Genomic DNA, 17849 nt, shown 5'->3' with positions numbered 1-17849 from the left:
ACCTGGGTGATTGCAACAACCTTCAAATGGTGCCCCTGCCTCAAGTCTTGCCCTTTCCTGTTGCGGTCAGAGTGATCACGTAAAATGCAATCTGTGTAGTAGGTCTCTTCCCTGAGAATGCCCGGTGACTCCCCGTTGCCCTGATAAGAAAGAGTAACTTCTCCACAAGGCTGACAAAGTTGTTCATGATCCAGGACGCTGCTTCTCTCTCCAGCCTTTTCAGTGCTACTTAGGTTCCTTGGTACCCCTCAAGCTGTAGCAGGACGTCCTCAAATATACCAAGCGCTCTCTCCTCCGAGCCTCTGCACATGCTGTGTGTTCCGCCCAGAGCTCTCTCCCTTCCTCACTACGATTCATCCTACAGGTTTCCACGCAGACCCCCCCCTTCCTCCAGGATGATTTCCCTCTCTGCCACGGGCTGGTTAGGCAGTCCTCTTATGGATTTCCATAGCATTTTACAGCCCTGTACGCCTCACAGATAGTACCTACAGTCCCATTTACATATGTGAACTGTGCATAGCTCTTAGTAGGTGCTCATATATAGTACTTGAATGGATAAATGTTCCAAAGATGTGGAAAAGGGACCTGGTTTCGAAGCCCAGGCACTGAGCTGGTTATGGATCTGCCAGATATCAACATTTCGTAACTTGGGCTATTCTCGATATGTTCATTTTTTACGTCTCCTTGTTGTCTCAGCATTTCAACGTCTTAGAAGTGTCAACATGTTGGGGCGCCTGGGCGGCTCAGTCGGTTAAGCATCTGACTTCGGCTCAGGTCATGATCTCATGTTTGTGAGTTTGAGCCCGGCGTTGGGCTCTGTGCTGACAGCTCAGAACCCGGAGCCTGCTTTGGATTCTGTGTCTCTGTCTCCCTCTCTGCCCCTTCCCTGCTCATTCTCTGTCTCTCTCTCTCAAAAATAAATAAACATTAAAAAAAATTTTTTTTAAGTGTCCACATGTTGAAGCTGTGGCTGAGAGAGTTAGAAAGGACATTTCAGGCCACATTTGGGCCAAAGTCAGTGGGGGAGGGGAGAGCAGAGGGGTGTCGGGTAGCCACAGGAATCACTGGTAGCAATGTTATGAGAATCCCCAAGGGGAAGCGAAATGTAGGGACACGAGCTATGCAGCCCAGCTGCCTTTCTCTGCCTGGACCTTCTCCTTCTAGCACAAACTCTTGGAGACTCTGGAGCAGTGATCCTGTAGTTATGTACAGGCTTAGCCTGGAGAGCTTGAGAAAATGCACCCCAGGTGACCCTGAGACAGGTAAGCTGCTTACCACTCTTGGAGAAATACTGTTCTGGGTTCTGATCGCATGAGATACATATTTGCTTTATACTGTGGTAAGTGATTAAGTCATCTTCAAGGACCTAAAGTGAGTATATTTATAGTGCACCAAGTTTGAATGAGGCTGTTGTGCCATAAAAGCCATTGAGGAACCCACAACAATGAGGTTTTTTTAATTAATTAATTAATTTATTTATTTATTTATTTATTAACGTTTATTTATTTTTGAGACAGAGAGAGACAGAGCATGAATGGGGGAGTAGCAGAGAGAGAGGGAGACACAGAATCGGAAGCAGGCTCCAGGCTCTGAGCCATCAGCCCAGAGCCCGACGCGGGGCTCGAACTCTCGGACCGCGAGATCGTGACCTGAGCTGAAGTCGGACGCTCAACCCACTGAGCCACCCAGGCGCCCCAACAATGGGTTTTTAATCCCATCTGATGTACCGTGCCTTGTTCTCGGCTCCTCCCAGAGAGGCGTCCCTCCTCCCACGCTTCATCACAGTGGTCCCCTTCCATCCAGCAGTGGGTGTTTCTGACCCACCCCCAGACCTGGAGAGCGCTTCAGCCCTCAAAGTACAAACCTCAGAAAGGAAATAAAACCCCTGCCTTACCGGGGTCCAGGAAGGGCTGGCACTCCTCAGCGGCACCATAGCTCAGCTCCTGCAGCCCTGCCTGTGGGATCCAAGGCTCTGCCACTGGGCCCTCCGGGGCAGGTCCCATTACTTGGAGTGGGGGTGACTCCAGGTGGATGTTTGGTGGTACGTGTGCCGTTCCCACCGGTGCCAGTTCTTCCAAGAGCATTTCCTGCCTATCGATCTGGGGCAAATGGCAGAACCCATCACTCTAAAGTCTAGACCAGCAATGCCCGGTAGCGACAGTGTGACCCGTGTACGTCATTTTGCTTTTGCAGTACCCGCATAAACAAAGAAGAAAGCGATGAAGTCAATCTTAATAACATGCCTCGGTTAACCCAGTACCGCTAAAATACCCTAAGTTCAGAATGTAATCAACGCCAACCGTTACTAGGGAGATATCTCACCTACTTTATTTCTCATGCTCAGTCTTCTGAATGCGGCCAGCATTTTCCACTTAGCGCGCATCTCAGTTTGCACCGGTCACATCGCTAGCGCTCAAGGGCCACCCACACTTGGCTGGTGGCGGCCGTACTGGGCAGTGCACGATTAGGCCACAGGCACGTAAAATCTGCTATCGTAAGCCAAACCCAGAGGACAGAGAGAGGAAGGGAAACCATAAAGTCCTTACGCCCTGGGGCGGGCGCAGGAAATTTTGCAAGGCTCCGGTTCAGTGAGGCTCACGGCACAGCCCCGTCAACACACAACACCGGGCACCTCAGGCCCAACTCGAAGCCCTTTCTCCCTCCTGCCACAGGTTCTGCCCTGTGCCCTCCTGAGCAGGGGACAGCAGCGCCACCACCACAGGGTGACGTGGCATGAAGGCAGGTGGCCGGCGGCATTCGGTGGGCAGAGACGGGAGTATATACCGTTCACGGTGCGGCACTGCTCCGGGTCCCCGCCAACTCTGTAGTTCCCCCTCAAACTTCCATCCAGGTAAAAAGAACCTGTCAAGGACTTCACACTGTGGCTCATATACACACCAAATAGTTTTGCATATGGTAGCGTGACCTGAATTTTCTAGGAAAGCCCTACCTGGGAAATCAGACAACCACTGTATTCCTTGCTGTTCAGATTGACTGACACTCGTTGCCACTGTGGAAAATCACCCGACCAGCGGTGCCACCCAGTGTTTGAGCTGTCCCAGTCTGAACTGGTGGCTGTCGCCTTCCCGGTGACTTTATGCACAGATGCGGGCATCTGACAACTTCAAGTCTTCTGTGCAGTCAAGCCCGAAAAGGGAGTGTGTTCAAATGCTGATTCGGTTTTGGCAAACTATGTCCCCTTTCCTTGATGTCCTTTCTAGACTCCACCTGACCCGGGCTGGCAACATTTTCTTGTAAAGAGCCACATAGGAAACATTTTAGGCTCTGTGGGCCACATTCAGTCTGTCCCTTACTGTCCTTTCTTCAAAAAACAATAACCCTTTCACAGCTTAAAACTCCTACTAGTTCACTGGGTATACAAACACAAGCTGTGGCCAGATCTGGCCGGCACACCCTAAAGCACAACATTGATGCTATTGGAGGATGAATGTGGGTGGGTTGTGTTACCTATGAATTTGTGTGCCCATTTCTTTGTGTACACGCATCAGCGGGCACCAGCCACAGCTGAGGACAGGACAAAACAAGAGGAACAGCAGCGGTTACCAGAGGCTGTACGTACCTGCCTTAACTTACTTACTCTGCACCAAAGCCCTAATGCAGCAGACGGAGCTTTCCGGTGGTTTTGAGAGGCTGACAAAAGCCATGCACTCACTTCCTGGAAAAATACCCATGCAAATCCAGTTCTGCATCCAATTTCCCAAAGGTTCATAAAACGTCCAAGACCTTCTAGGACTGTGCTGTGCAATAAGGTAGCCACTAGAGCCAGGTGGACATTTAAGCCTAAAGTCATTAAAATACAAAATTCTCGTCCTAGCCACATTTCAAACGCTCCGCAGCCGCCAGTGCAGAAAGATCTCTTGAACAGCTTGGCTCTGGAATTCCGCCAAGGCTAAGAGCACCTGCCTTAAGGAGAACCCACCACACGTGTGCTGGCCTGTAACCCCACTCCCTGTCTGATACAGGCTGTCTTGTGTCTCTGAATATACACAGGCCACAAAAGAAATGGGGAACGATACTTACCACACTGGTGAACACCCTGAAAGTTCATGTAGCTCTGAGGAACCCCCGGTCACCTTCAACGGCAGGCATCTTAGCTAGAGCCACGCCTCCAAAGGCGGCAAATCTGCACCCCTCATCCTTCTCCACTCAACGTGTGTGTACTTCAGTCCACATCGGCGTGCCCCTCATCCTGCTGTGGCATGCCTCGTGGCTTTCTCGTGAGAAAAATACACTGCCACAGGGCAGGCCATCAGCCATCTGTTCTGCATTAATAACCAGGGACACCGATCACGTTCGTGGCTCTCTGTCCGAGTGCTGTTCTCGGCCTCCTGCATGTATGAGGTCATGTGGCCGTCACCCAAAGCTAGGAGGTGGGGGCTAGCGTTATCCCCTAAATGTAGACGAGGGGACTGAAGTTGGAGGCTCAGGAGGACTGAATAACCTGTCCCATGTCACCCAGTGAATGCCAGAGGGAAATGGTGATGAGGCTAGAGTGGATAGACCCTTGCAACGCTCACGTCTAAAACCATCCAAGTGTTCTTAGTGCGATGTCTGAGGTCGCAGGGGTGGTCACATGCACATCTGCACAGGTCTCTAGACCTGTGGGTACCTGCCCCCATGCTCTCTCTGTATTCACCCACACAATTCATGTATCCTTCCTCCTCCCATCCCTGGGCAAGTCTCTTAAAGGACACCCAATGTCTCTCCTTGTAACAGCAGCTTCACAAAATTTCCTGTGTCGGATGCAACTGCACGGAAGCGAACGACAGCATGCACTCCGGAAAGGTTATTGTCCCGAGCACTGATTCCTAGAAAGCTTCCCCATCTCCCGCCTAGGCACCTAACCGTCGCTGGAGGGCATCCAGGAACTCGGCCGGCTGGGGCTGTGGACCCGCCCTTACCGTGCTCAGCCTCGCAGCCCGCAGCCCTCCCCAGACGCGCCGAACCCTCCACCACGTCCACCAGGGCCCTGACCGTCCCGCTGTCCCCCCATCCGCCCTTCCGCAAAGAAACGTCACTGCACCCCGGGACTCACGGCTTCTCCCCAAAATCCGCCTGAGCGAGCCTGCTCTCGCCCGGCCCACGGATAGAGAGGCGTTTGCAGAGCGGGCACTCGGAGAAAGGCGAGGGGGGACACGTCGTGGGAACGTCTATTTTTATTTTTTCTTTAATTTTTTTTATTTATTCAATTTCAAGTGATCTTTTTTTTTAATATATGAAATGTATTGTCAAATTGGTTTCCATACAACACCCAGTGCTCATCCCAAAAGGTGCCCTCTTCAATACCCATCACCTACCCTCCCCTCCCTCCCATCTCCCATCAACCCTCAGTTTGTTCTCAGTTTTTAAGAGTCTCTTATGCTTTGGCTCTCTCCCCCTCTAACCTCTTTTCTTTTCCTTCCCCTCCCCCACGGGCTTCCGTTAAGTTTCTCAGGATCCACATAAGAGTGAAAACATATGGTATCTGTCTTTCTCTGTATGGCTTATTTCACTTAGCATCACACTCTCCAGTTCCATCGTCGTGGGAACATCTAAAGGCCAGTCACCAATCGGCTGCCGGGGTAGCGGGCATGGCCCCAGCGCACTTCTGCCCAGGATGTCCCACCTCCCGGAGGAGCTATCCCAGCCCCGAACAACCCTGAAGGCCTGGCCAGGGCATAGCAATTGGTGGGCGGCAGGGACCCCCGTGAATTGGGGTTGGCAGCCCGTCTCTAGTCCCTGGGCCTCTGGAAGAATGAGGCACCTCACTAGTTGCTCCTATTCGTGCTGAAGCCCAGGTCAGGGCTGGAGGTGATTCAGGTCCCCTGGCCTCAGGGTCAAGGGATCTCAGCTTTCTGGAAAGTGTCTCTGGGAGGCACAGGGACCCGCTTTATGTCCCACCTTTCTTTCCAGCTCCAGAGACTCAAGAGAATCTGCCTCCGCTTATGTTCCTGTGTCCAGGGACACACAAGGACCCACCACTCGATGGTCTTTACGTTCCTGCACCCTGGGACTCACAGGGGCCTGCCACCCCTTCCATTTCTGTGTCCAGGGACACACAGGATCATGCCGCGTGATGGTGTTTCCATTCCCGGGTCCAGGGATGCACAGAGATCAGCCTCCAATTCCATCCCTGGGTCCATGGGTGCAATGGTCTTTCCATTCACACGACCAGGTACCCACAGGGACCTTCCATTCCTGTGTCCAGAAATGCACAGCGACCAGCCACGCGACTGTCGTTCCATTCCTGCACACAAGGACACACAAGGACCAGCCTCCCCTTCCATTCCTTTGTTTAGGGACCCACAGGGACCCGCCGTGCAAGTTCTTTTATTTTCTCACCCAGGGACACACAGGACTCTGCCTCCCCATGTATGCCTGTGTCCAGGGAACGGTGTTGCCTTCACCCGCCAAGAGAACCACGGAGACGCGAATCCGTTCCACTCCTGTGTCGAGCAACGCAGAAGGACGCGTCACCAAAGGCTGATCGGTCACACGCCCTGGGCCCCACAGCAACCTGCCTCCACTTCCATTCTCGTGGCCCGGAGGACGCAGGTACCCGTTCGCCACATCCTTTCCATTTCCTCACTTTTTGGAAGCCAGGGACCTGCTGAAATTTCCAGTCCTACTCCCCTGGATGGGACGTCCCTGGAGGGCCCACGGACACCTTTCTCTTCCCGCCCTCAGGGACTCCCAGGGACCTGCATCTCCTACTCTTCCTGTGCCCAGCGATGCACAGGCGACACCTGCCATAAGATGGTGTATTCATTTCCCTGTCAAGGGACCAGTGGGACCTGCTGCCCCATCCATCCCTGTTTCCATGGCGCACAGGAACACACGAAGCCCAAGTTTTGTCACTTGGTGAGCGCGAGCATGGTTGGGGACCAGCCTTCCCTTCCATTTCTTTGTCTAGAGGTGCACAGGGACCTGCCACGACATGGCCATTCCATTCCTGCACCCAGGGAAGCACAGGGACCTGCCACCCTTCCCTTTCTATTTCCGAGATGCACAGGGATCGGGTACACAAAAATCCATCCAAGTGCGGCACACAGGGATGCACACCCACAGACTGTCCTCTGCTTCCTTTCTGGTATCCAGGGGGACACAGGGGCCGGGCACTTGATGATCATTCCATTCCCGCGCCTGGGTCCCCACTGGGGACCTGCCTCCCCTTCCATTCCTGTGTCCAGGGACACACAGGAACTCACCACAGGGCGGTCTTTTCATTTCGCACCCAGGGGCGCAAAGATCCTGCCTCCTGTTGCATTCCTGGGTCGAGGGACACAAGGGGCTTCGCCACGCATTGGCCCTTCCATCCCTGCGCCCAAGGACGCACAGGGACCCTGTGCTGCCTCTCCCATTCCTATGTCCCTGGATGCAAAAGACCGGCCACGTGATGCTCTTTCTATTCCTCTGCTTTCGGACTCACACTGACTTGCCTCCCCGTCCACTCCCGCGTCCAGGAGGCCGATGGACACGCCCCCGTGGCGCTCTTTTCCTTCCCAAGCGGGGACGCACAAGGCCGCGCCCACCAGAAACAGCCTCCCTTTGAATGTCTTAGGGCAGGCACCGGAAAGGACCCCCCCTGGCCCGGTTTCTCCATTTCCGCGCCCAGGGACGCGCAGGAATCTACCGCCACTTGCATTTCTGTTTCCAAGGCACAAGCGATCCAAGCCTCAAAAGTTTTTATTGTTGTTGTTGTCTACCCCAGCCCAGCGATGGAACAGGATCAGGCTCTCCTTCCATTCCTGTGTCCAGGGATGAATCCAGGGAGGCCAGGCGAAGGTCATCCCATTCCCGTGCCCAGAGACGTACAAGGACCTGTCTCCACGTGGACTCCTGTGTTCCAGGAACGCGCAGGGACCCACCCCGCGACGGTCTCTCCCTTCCCGCACCACGGGATCCACAGGAACCTGCCTCAACTTCCATTCACGTGGCCAGGGAGGCACAAGGCCCTGCTGCCACTTCCCTTACTGGTTCCCTGGATGCAGCGGGAGCCGCCAAGCATCGCCTTTCTCTTCCCGCGCTCAGGGTCTGGGGACCTGCATCACCTACTCTTCCGGTTTCCAGTGACGAACAGGTGTGTTCCTTCCCGAACACTCCGGGAACAGCCTTCCTTTGAATGCCTTTGTTCAGGGTCTTGCAGGGACCCGCTCTGGCCTGGTCTCTCCATTCCCTTGCCCAGAGACGTGCAGGAATCTACCCGCACTTGTATTCGTGTTTCAGAGGCACAGGGGGACACAAGCTGCGAAGGTTTTTTTTGTTTTGTTTTTTTTCTTCCCCAGCCTGGCGATGGAAGGGAAGCAGGCTCTCCTTCCATTCCTGTGTGCGGATGAATCAGGGCCGCTATGCGATGGGCATCCCATTCCCGTGCCCAGGGATGTAGCGGCACCTGCCTCCACGTGGATTGCTCCTATGCTAGGCCTGCCAGTCTGTTTTTTCTTTTCTTGCATCAGACATGCATGTAGAGACGGTGACTTTCTCCCATCGGGACTCTTGATGTCTGACTCCCAGGTAGCTATGCCTGCCTCTAATTTGGATGCGGGGAAGGAGAGTAGGGCAAGAATATAACCAGCCTCCTACTCGCTACTTGGAGAACACAAATAGAGTTGGAAAGCAGGAGGAAAAATGTGGAAACTGGGCTCTGAGGTGATGAGAAGAGGGAGACCAAGCTATGTGAGAAAAAAAGAAAAATATTCACAGCTTCATTGCAAATTGTTGAGAGCTCACTTGAAAAACATGGAGGTGGGTGTTTATTCACCGAGTAAACATCTAACGAGCACCTTTTGTGAGCCAGGCATTGGCTGTCGAGCAATGAATAAAACGTGATCCTTGCCATCAATAGTCTGAGAGGTCCCACCAACTGAATAACTGATGGAATTCGGTCTCTTAAGTACGTCAGTAGTACTACCAAGTATTAACCATCCATCTTGAATTACGTAGCAACAAGTAGAAAGTTTCATAAAATTAAATCAAAGTAGTAACAGCCTCTACAAAGAATTCTGGAAGCAAAGAAGGTAAGATTTTTTGTGTGGGTTTAATGTGGAGGGGCTGGCAAGAGCTGGGTGTTCAGCGCTTTAAAGCATTTTCAGCTTTCTACCTGAGCCAGGTTCTGGGCTAAGTATTGAGGATGAAAACGCTGGACAGAACACATTTACTCATAATAAAAGAGCACACAAGAGAATGGAAGCAGACATGTCAACTAGCAAACATATCTTATAAAATGTGTTCAAAATCTGACCACAGAATGTTACTGGAGCACAAAGGACATACTTAAAGCAAACTTGGAAGAAGGAAAGGGTTTCCCAAAAGACATGATGGCCCTTCAAGTGAGTTTCAGATGGTGCTGAAAAGGAGTTTATTAGGTTTTATAAAAGGGAGTGAACAATGAGGGGAGACATTTAGAAAGAAAGAATGGTTCTTGGACAAGGCAGAGATTTTCAACAATTGTCTTAGGGAGTTTCATGTGTCCAGAAGATATAAATACTTGTGGGTATGTGGAAAAAGATGAAGTCAGAGAAGAAGGCAGAGGCCAGGTCAGGAAATATCTTGTGCCCTAAACTAAGGCCATTGAACTTCATGCTGAAAGCATTGGCGATCTCTTGAAGAATTTTCAACAAAGACTATTTTCATAACTGTACCCTGTTCTACTCTGAAAATCAGGGTATAGGATGGGTTGGGAGAGGCCAGAGCAGACATAAAGAAATAAGGAGGCTAGAGTAGACACATGCTCTTTGGCCAACATCCTGGTCATCAAAATGCCAGCCCTCTCCCATCCTAATATCCTTCTCAGCCCACATGACTCAGGTGGGGGCTCATATGCTTTCTTTCAACCTCAGGAATGGACAATTGACCAGAGGCCTGAACCATCAAAATACCTCTTTATCATCTTACCCCTGCTCACTCTAGCCAGTCATTGGTCTGGGCTTGGGCCTGTAGCACAACCCAAATGATAAAACAGATTTTGCTGAAGCCATCAAGAAGGATCCTTAAGTTAGTTGGAGTCCAACTTCTTGGACTGAAAACCCAGAGTCCTGATTGATACCAGGTCTATCACAGTAATCCAGGCCAGAAATAGAATTAAAACAATGCCACAGTGGATGAAGAGGGAAAAGAGACATAAGAAAAAAAGTAAGGAAGCACCATCTATAGGATCTGGTGGTTGATTACATAGTGGGTGTGGAGAGGTAAGAGTCTTTGATAATGTCATACTTACTGGCTTGGAACACTGTGTGGCTAGTGGTGATGTCCGGTGAGAAAGTGAACATAGGTGGGAAAACAGGTTTCAGAGGGAAAATAGTAAGTTCGCTCTGGGATATGTTTATGGAGACGAGGGTCAGACTTGGTCTCTAGATTTAGGAATGGCAGACAGTGGTAGATAGAGCTATCGTTGTCAATATGTTAAGCCAGAGAGAATAAAGAGAGCAAAAAAGATCACTTTTCAGTGAAAAGAGAATGTCAAGGACACAGCCTAAGTGGATGACTGTTATATGATGGCACGCAGAGGAAAAGGAACCACAAAGGAGACTGAGGATAAGACACTGGAGAGGTTGTGTGACAACCAGGTCATGTGCCTCAAGAACTTTGACAGCAATTGAAGGAGTAAGAGTTTCAAGAGTGAAATGCTGTTCAACAGACTCTGTACTAAAAAAGACAAACAAGTGACTTATTTTCGCTTCTGACTTCTAAAGTGCTTATGAATGATGTCCTTAACAATTAGCAAAATTTGAATGAACTGTATGTAAATCATAACCTTTTCTTATACTCCACTGAAAATTAAGGTTGCCGGGCAAACTGCCACCCTAACATCTAGGGACAGGCCAGGACAGACAATCACAGCCAGGGACAGTTTGCCTGGAGCCCAAGCCACTGGAGCCATAAACTGGTACGAACACTCAGCAGGTAACTTTGACACATTACTGAATCTGAGTAGGACTAGCAGGACAGTGAGGGATACTTGGGGGCTGCAGTCTTAGGAGGGTCATCACACTTTCAGGAGTTTTACCTCCAGAACCCGCCCCCCTCCCCCACAAGTTTTCACAGGAAGACATAAGGAAAACTCAGGTTTCTGATAGACTAGGCTGGCGGTAGCATTGAACATTTTGAAAGACAGGCAGTACTTTCTCCATGACAGAGTTCCCCTATTCAGCAGGGGAAAATTACCAGAGTTTTGCCATACCTGAGACCAGGGAAATTACTCAATTCTACCCCCTCTAGACTTTCAGTCTTAACTAGAAGGAGGGAAAAAAATTCTGAGACACACCGGTGAAGGTCACAGTCCAGGGACAGGGCCTACTAAAAGATAGATATTTAACATAATACTATAGAACAGTTGGATTCCCCCTGCATCATACCACCACAGTAACAGGGTCTAGAATGATAGCAGTGGACTATTATACTGTTATACTGCAGTGCGAAGAGCTGTAAGGCCCAGATTCTTATTTAAGAAGGAATTTTTAGGGGCACCTGGGTGGCTCAGTCGGTTAAGCGTCCGACTTCAGCTCAGGTCATGATCTCACGGCTCGTGGGTTCGAGCCCTGTGTTGGGCTCTGTGCCAACAGCTCGGAGCCCGGATCCTGCTTCGGATTCTGTGTCTCCCTCTCTCTCTGGCCCTCCCCCACTCACGCTCTGTCTCTCAAAAATGAATATACATTAAAAACTAAAAAAAAAAAAAAAAAAAAGAAGGAATTTTTAGGGACGATCAAAGACCACAGGAGAGTTACAAATAAGGATGCTGGAGGAAATTGAAACCTTGGCACTTACGGCTAGACAACTAGAACAAGCACTAAACAAAGCCCAACTCCAAGGCAGATTGATAACACCTTACACCAAAGGCCTACTTCCTTAGCTCCTATTATCCAGTATATCATTCCAGCTTTCAATACAAATGACAATGTATGAGACAAGGCAACAATATGCAGTCCGAGGAGACAAAGCAAACATCAGAACAACATTCAGACATGGTATAGATTTTAGAATCATCAAACAGGGAATTTAAAATAACTGTGATTAATATGTTAAGGGCTGGGGCGCCTGGGTGGCTCAGTTGGTTGAGTGTCCGACATCAGCTCAGGTCATGATCTCATGGCTCGTGGGTTCGAGCCCCACGTCGGGCTCTGTGCTGACAGCTCAGAGCCCAGAGGCTGCTGCTTTGGATTCTGTGTCTTCCTCTCTCTCTGCCTCTCCCTGTCTCTGTCTCTCTCTCTTCCTCCAAAAAAATATGTTAAGGGCTATAATGTGAAAAACATAGGCAATGGGCAAGAACAGACAGGTAGAATACGGAAGAGTGACATCAGCAAAAATAGTAGAGTAGGGAATTTGAAGGGTCTGTCCCTTCACAGAAACACCAGAAAATGGGCAAATACTATCCGAATTAACTTTGTCAGACTCTAGGAAATAAAGTTTTCTAGCAACCAAGTGAATGCGGAAAAAAAAAACAACAACAAAGAAAACTGAGGATAGGAGAACTCTGTGGCATTTTGACTGAGCCTCAGCCCACTCCCCTCCCCTCTGTGACAATAGTCCTGAAGACAATAAGCTGGCATTCCTGGTGTGGGTACGCTGTTCTGAGGGAGCAGAGGAGATCTTGTTCCCAAGGAATGGTATTTGTCTACTTTAACCTGTCTGGGGTTTCCCTGAGGACCGATGCAAGGTGCTTGCTTTTTTTTTTTTTTTTTTTTTACCTAACTCCAAACTCTCTGGTGGTGACAGAGTAGCTGGATAAGGACAAAGAGAATAAGAACCTTGAAAGCAGCAAGAAAGCGAGGGCGCCTGGGTGGCTCAGTCAGTTAAGCATCCAACTCTTTTTTTTGAATTTTTTTTTACATTTATTTATTTTTGAGATACAGAGAGACAGAGTGCAAGCGGGGGAGGGGCAGGGAGAGAGGGAGACACAGAATCCGAAGCAGGCTCCAGACTCTGAGCTGTCAGCACAGAGCCCTATGCGGGCTCGAACCCACGAGCCGTGAGATCAGGTCCTGAGCTGAAGTTGGTCACCCAACCAACTGAGCCACCCAGGCACCCCTAAGCATCCGACTCTTGATCTTGGCTCAGGTCATGACCACACGGTTCATGGCATCGAGACCTGTGTTGGGCTCTGTGCTGGGATTCTCTCTCTCCTTCTCTTTTTGCCCCTCCCCCACTCATTTTAGGCCCAAAGACAAAAATAGGTTTAAAGTGAAAGGATGGAAAAGATATTCCATGCAAATTGTAATCAAGAGACCTGAGGTGGCTATGCTAGTATTAGGCAAAATAGATTTTAATCAAAACATGTTACGTATTGATAAAAGAGTCACATTATCAAGAATTAATACAACAATTATAGACATATTCACACCTTACAAGAGAGTCCCAAAATATATGAAGCAATGTTTGATAAACTAAAAGGAAGAAATGGGTTTACAACTGTCAAAAACTTCACTTCTCACTTTCAGTACTGGATAGAACACCTAGACAGATCAATAAGGAAATAGAAAACTTGAACAATACTATAAATCAACTTGACCTAGCAGACATATATTCCACCCCCAAACAGTAGAACATACATTTTCATGTGCACATGGACTATTCTCTGGATAGATTTTATGTTAGGTCGCAAGTCTGTAGCCCACTGTTTGAGTTATTAGCTTTTTGCTGTTGAGTTGTAGGAGTTCCTTATATAATTTGAACATCAACCCCTTATCAGATATATGCTTCACAAACATTTTCTCTCATTCCATAGGTTGCCTTTTAACTCTGTTGATTCCTTTGCTGTGCGGAAGCTTTTTAGTTTGATATAGTCCCACTTCTCTATTTTGGCTTTTGTGGTCTGTGCTTTTAGTGTAATGGTATGAAAGCATGGCCAAGACCAATGTCATGAAGCTTTCCCTCCTATGTTTTCTTCTAGGAGTTTTATTTTAAGTCTTCCATTTGTCTTGAGTCCATTTTGAGTTGACTGTTGTTGTACAAGATGTAGGGTTGGATTTAATTCTTTTGCATGTGAATACCCAGTTTTGCCAGTTCCATTTGTTGAAGAGATTATTACTGCCCCATAGCAAATTCGTGGCACCCTTGTCAAAAATCAATTGACCATATATACATGGACTTATTTCCAGGCTCTCTATTCTGTTCCACTGGTCTATATGTCTACTTTTATGCCAGTACCATACTGTTTTGACCAGCTTTGTAATATATTTTGAAATAAGGAAGAATTATACCTCCAGTTCTGTCCTTTTTTCCTCAAGATTGACTTGGCTATTCATTGTCTTTTGTGGTTCTATATGAATTTTAGAATTGGTTTTTTTCTATTTCTATTTTTAAAAAGTCAGTGGGACTTTGATAGGATTGCGCTGAACCTATGGATTGCTTTGGGAAATATGGACATTTAAACAATGTTAAGTCTTCTGATCCATGAACATGGGGTGTCTTTCCATTTGTTTGGGTTTTTAATTTCTTTCATCAGTGTTTTGTAGAAAATGGGCTAAGAACTTGAACAGACATTTCTCCAAAGAAGACATACAAATAGAACAACAGATATATGGGGAAAAAATGCTCAAAATTATTAATCATCAAGGAAATGTAAATCAAAACCACAATGAGGTATCACCTCACACCTGTCAGAATGGCTATTATTTTTTTAAAAAAGACAACAAGGGTTGGCAAAGATGTGGAGAAATTGGAACCCTTGTATACTGCTGGTGGGAATGCAAAATAGTACAGTCATTATGGAAAATAGTATGGAGGTCTCTCAAAAAATTAAAAATAGAACTATCAGATGATCCAGTAATCCCACTTCTGAGTATTTATCCACAGTTGCTGAAATCAGGGTCTCAAGGAGCTATTTGCACCTCCATGTTCATTGAAGTACAATTCACAACAGCCAAGATATGGAAACAACCTAAATGTTCCTTGATAGACGAATAAAGAAAATGTGGTATATACATGCAATGGAATATTATCCAGCATTAAGAAAAGAAGGGCGCTCACTTCGGCAGCACATATACTAAAACTGGGCCTATACAGAGAAGATGAGCATGGTCCCTGCACAAGGATGACACACAATTTGCGAACTCTTCCCAAGAGTTTCTCAAGAAATGCCACGAAAAAAAAAATCTGCAAAATGGGACAACATGGATGAACCTTGAGGACATTATGCTAAATCAAGTAAGGTAGTCACAAAAAGTCAAATGCCATACTATTCCACTTACATGAGGTACCTAAAATAGTCAAATTCATAGAATCAGAGTGAAAGGGTGGTTGCCTGGGGCTGGGGGGGAGGGGGAAACAGGGAGTTGCTAAGCGATGGGCATCAAGTTTCAGTTAAGCAAGATGAGTAAGTTCTAGAGATCCACTGTACAACGCTGTACTTATAGTCAACAATAATGTAACATCCACTTCACAATTTTTAAGAGGGTAGGTCTCATATTCAGCATTTTGCTAAAATAAAATTTAATTTAATGTTTTTATTTATTTTTGAGACAGAGAAAGACAGAGCATGAGCAGGGGAGGGGCAGAGAGAGAGGGAGACACAGAATCTGAAACAGGCTCCAGGCTGTGAGCTGTCAGCACAGAGCCCAATGCAGGGCTCGAACTCACGGACCGTGAGATCATGACCTGAGCCGAAGTTGGACGCTCAACCCACTGAGCCACACAGGCGCCCCAATAAAATTTAACTTAATTTTTAAATTAAGCCCCAGTAAATTTTAAATGATTGATATGACAAAATATTTTCTCTGACCACAACAAAATGAAGCTGTAAGTCAGTAACAGAAGGAAAACTGGAAAATTAACAAATACATGGAAATTAAATAACACCCTCTTAAAAACACTGATTCAGAGAAGAAAGCAGAAAGGAAATGAGATGTATGAAATTAAAGTCACAACATGACAAAACTTATGAGATGTAGCAAAGAAATTCAGAGCTGTAAATACATTAAATAAGAAGAAATATCTCAAATCAGTAACTTTACACTTTAAGAAACAAAAAAAAAAAAAAAGAAGATCTAACTAAATACAAAGCTAGTAGAATGAAATAAATAATAAATATTGGAAGGGCGCGTGGGTGGCTCAGTTGGTTGGGCGTCCAACTTCGGCCCAGGTCATGATCCTGCGCTTTGTAGGTTCTAAGCCCCACATTGGGCTCTGTGCTGACCACCTGGAGCCTGCTTCAGATTCTGTGTCTCCCCCTCTCTCTGCCCCTCCCCTAGTCTGTCTGTCTCCCAAAAATAAACATTAAAAAAAATTTTTTTAAATAATACATATTGGAGTGAAGATAAAAAGAGAATAGAAAAATATTACAGTGAATCAACAAAACAAAAAGGTAACTCTTTGAAAAGACCAACAAAGTTGACAAACATTTACCTAGAGTAACAAAGAAAAAAAAGGAGGAAAGATTCCAATCAGAAATGAAAGTGGCAACCTTACATAAATATAAAGGATTATAAGAAAATACTATGAATAACTGCACACCAACAAATTAGGCAACTGAGATGAAATGGACAACACTGTACCGGAAGTTCTGGCCAGAGCGATGAGACAAATGAACAAACCTAAAAGTCCTCATATTGGAATGGGAAAAGTAAAACTACATTCACAGGTTCCATGATCTTAATGTAGAAAACCCTAAAGAATTCACACACAAACTACGAGAGCTAATAAACAAATTCATCAAAGTTGCAGGATAAAATATCAACATGCAACAATCAGTTGTATTCTTATATAGGAGTAATGAACAATGTGAAAAGGAAGTTAATAAAATATATTTACAGTAATAGCAAAAGGAATGAAATACATTGGACCAAATTAAGCCAAGGAGGCACAAAAGTTGAAACAAATACTACAAAACATTACTGAAAGAAATGTTAAAACACCTAGCGGGAGAACCTGGGTGGCTCAGTTGGTTAAGCGTCCAACTCTTTTTTTTTTTTTAAGTTTTATTTATTTTTGAGAGAGAGAGAGAGCATGAGCAGGGGAGGGGCAGAGAGAGAGGGGGACAGAGGATCCAACGTGGGTTCCACATTGACAGCAGCAAGCTCGATGTGGGGCTCAAACTCATGAACCTGAGCTGAAGTCAGACGCTCTACTGACTGAGCCACCCAGGTGCCCCATTGTCTAACTCTTGATTTCAGCTCAGGTCACGATCAAGCCCTATATTGGGTTCTGTGAAGACATCCTACGTTTATGGACTGAAAGACTTATTGCTAAAGTGGCAATACTACACAAAACAATCTATAAAATTCAGTACAATCTCTATCAAATGTCCAACAGCCTTTTATACAGAAACAGAAAAACCAACCCTAAAATTGATATAAAATTGCAAGACATCCCGAATAGCCAGAACAACCTTGAAAGAGAGGGAAAATGTTGGTAGATTTCTACTTTCTGATTTCAAAATTTATTAGAATCAAAACAGTGTGGTACTGGCATAAGGCTATATACAGACAAATGGAATAGAATTGTGAGTCTAGAAATAAGCCCATACGTCTACAGTCAACTGATTTTTGACAAAGGTGCAAGAGCATTCAGTGAGGAAAAATTGGCTCTTCAAAAAAATAATGCTGAGACAATTGGATATCCACATGAAAAAGTATGAAGTTGAACCCCTACCTTACATTATACACAAAAATTAATTCAAAATGGACTAAAGACCTAAGTGCTCAAAGAGCTAAATGATCGAGGAGTTAAAACTTTAAAATTCTGAGGAAAACACATGTCAAATCTTCATGACCTTGAGTATGGCAGTAGTTTTTAAAAGATGACACCAAAAGTATAAGCAACAAAAGGAAAAATAAATAACTTGGACTTCAGTAAAAGTAAAAACTTTTGTGCATCCAGAAAGAGATGCATTTCTCCAGAATGGGAGAAAATATTTG

General features: G+C 46.7%; 1 non-coding gene across 1 annotated transcript; it reads left to right on the top strand.

Annotated features, from left to right (window-relative positions):
• Positions 1 to 14956: 14956 nt before the first annotated feature.
• On the top strand, positions 14957 to 15063 carry LOC113597828 (U6 spliceosomal RNA). The gene has a single exon (XR_003418584.1). It is a non-coding gene; the product is annotated as a U6 spliceosomal RNA (small nuclear RNA).
• The last annotated feature ends 2786 nt before the right edge of the window (positions 15064 to 17849 follow it).

Source organism: Acinonyx jubatus, chromosome X (genome assembly GCF_027475565.1).
Source record: "Acinonyx jubatus isolate Ajub_Pintada_27869175 chromosome X, VMU_Ajub_asm_v1.0, whole genome shotgun sequence".
Classification (NCBI taxonomy): Eukaryota; Metazoa; Chordata; class Mammalia; order Carnivora; family Felidae; genus Acinonyx; species Acinonyx jubatus.
Note: the sequence above shows the minus strand (reverse complement) of the source record. Positions and strands in the feature narration are given on the sequence as shown.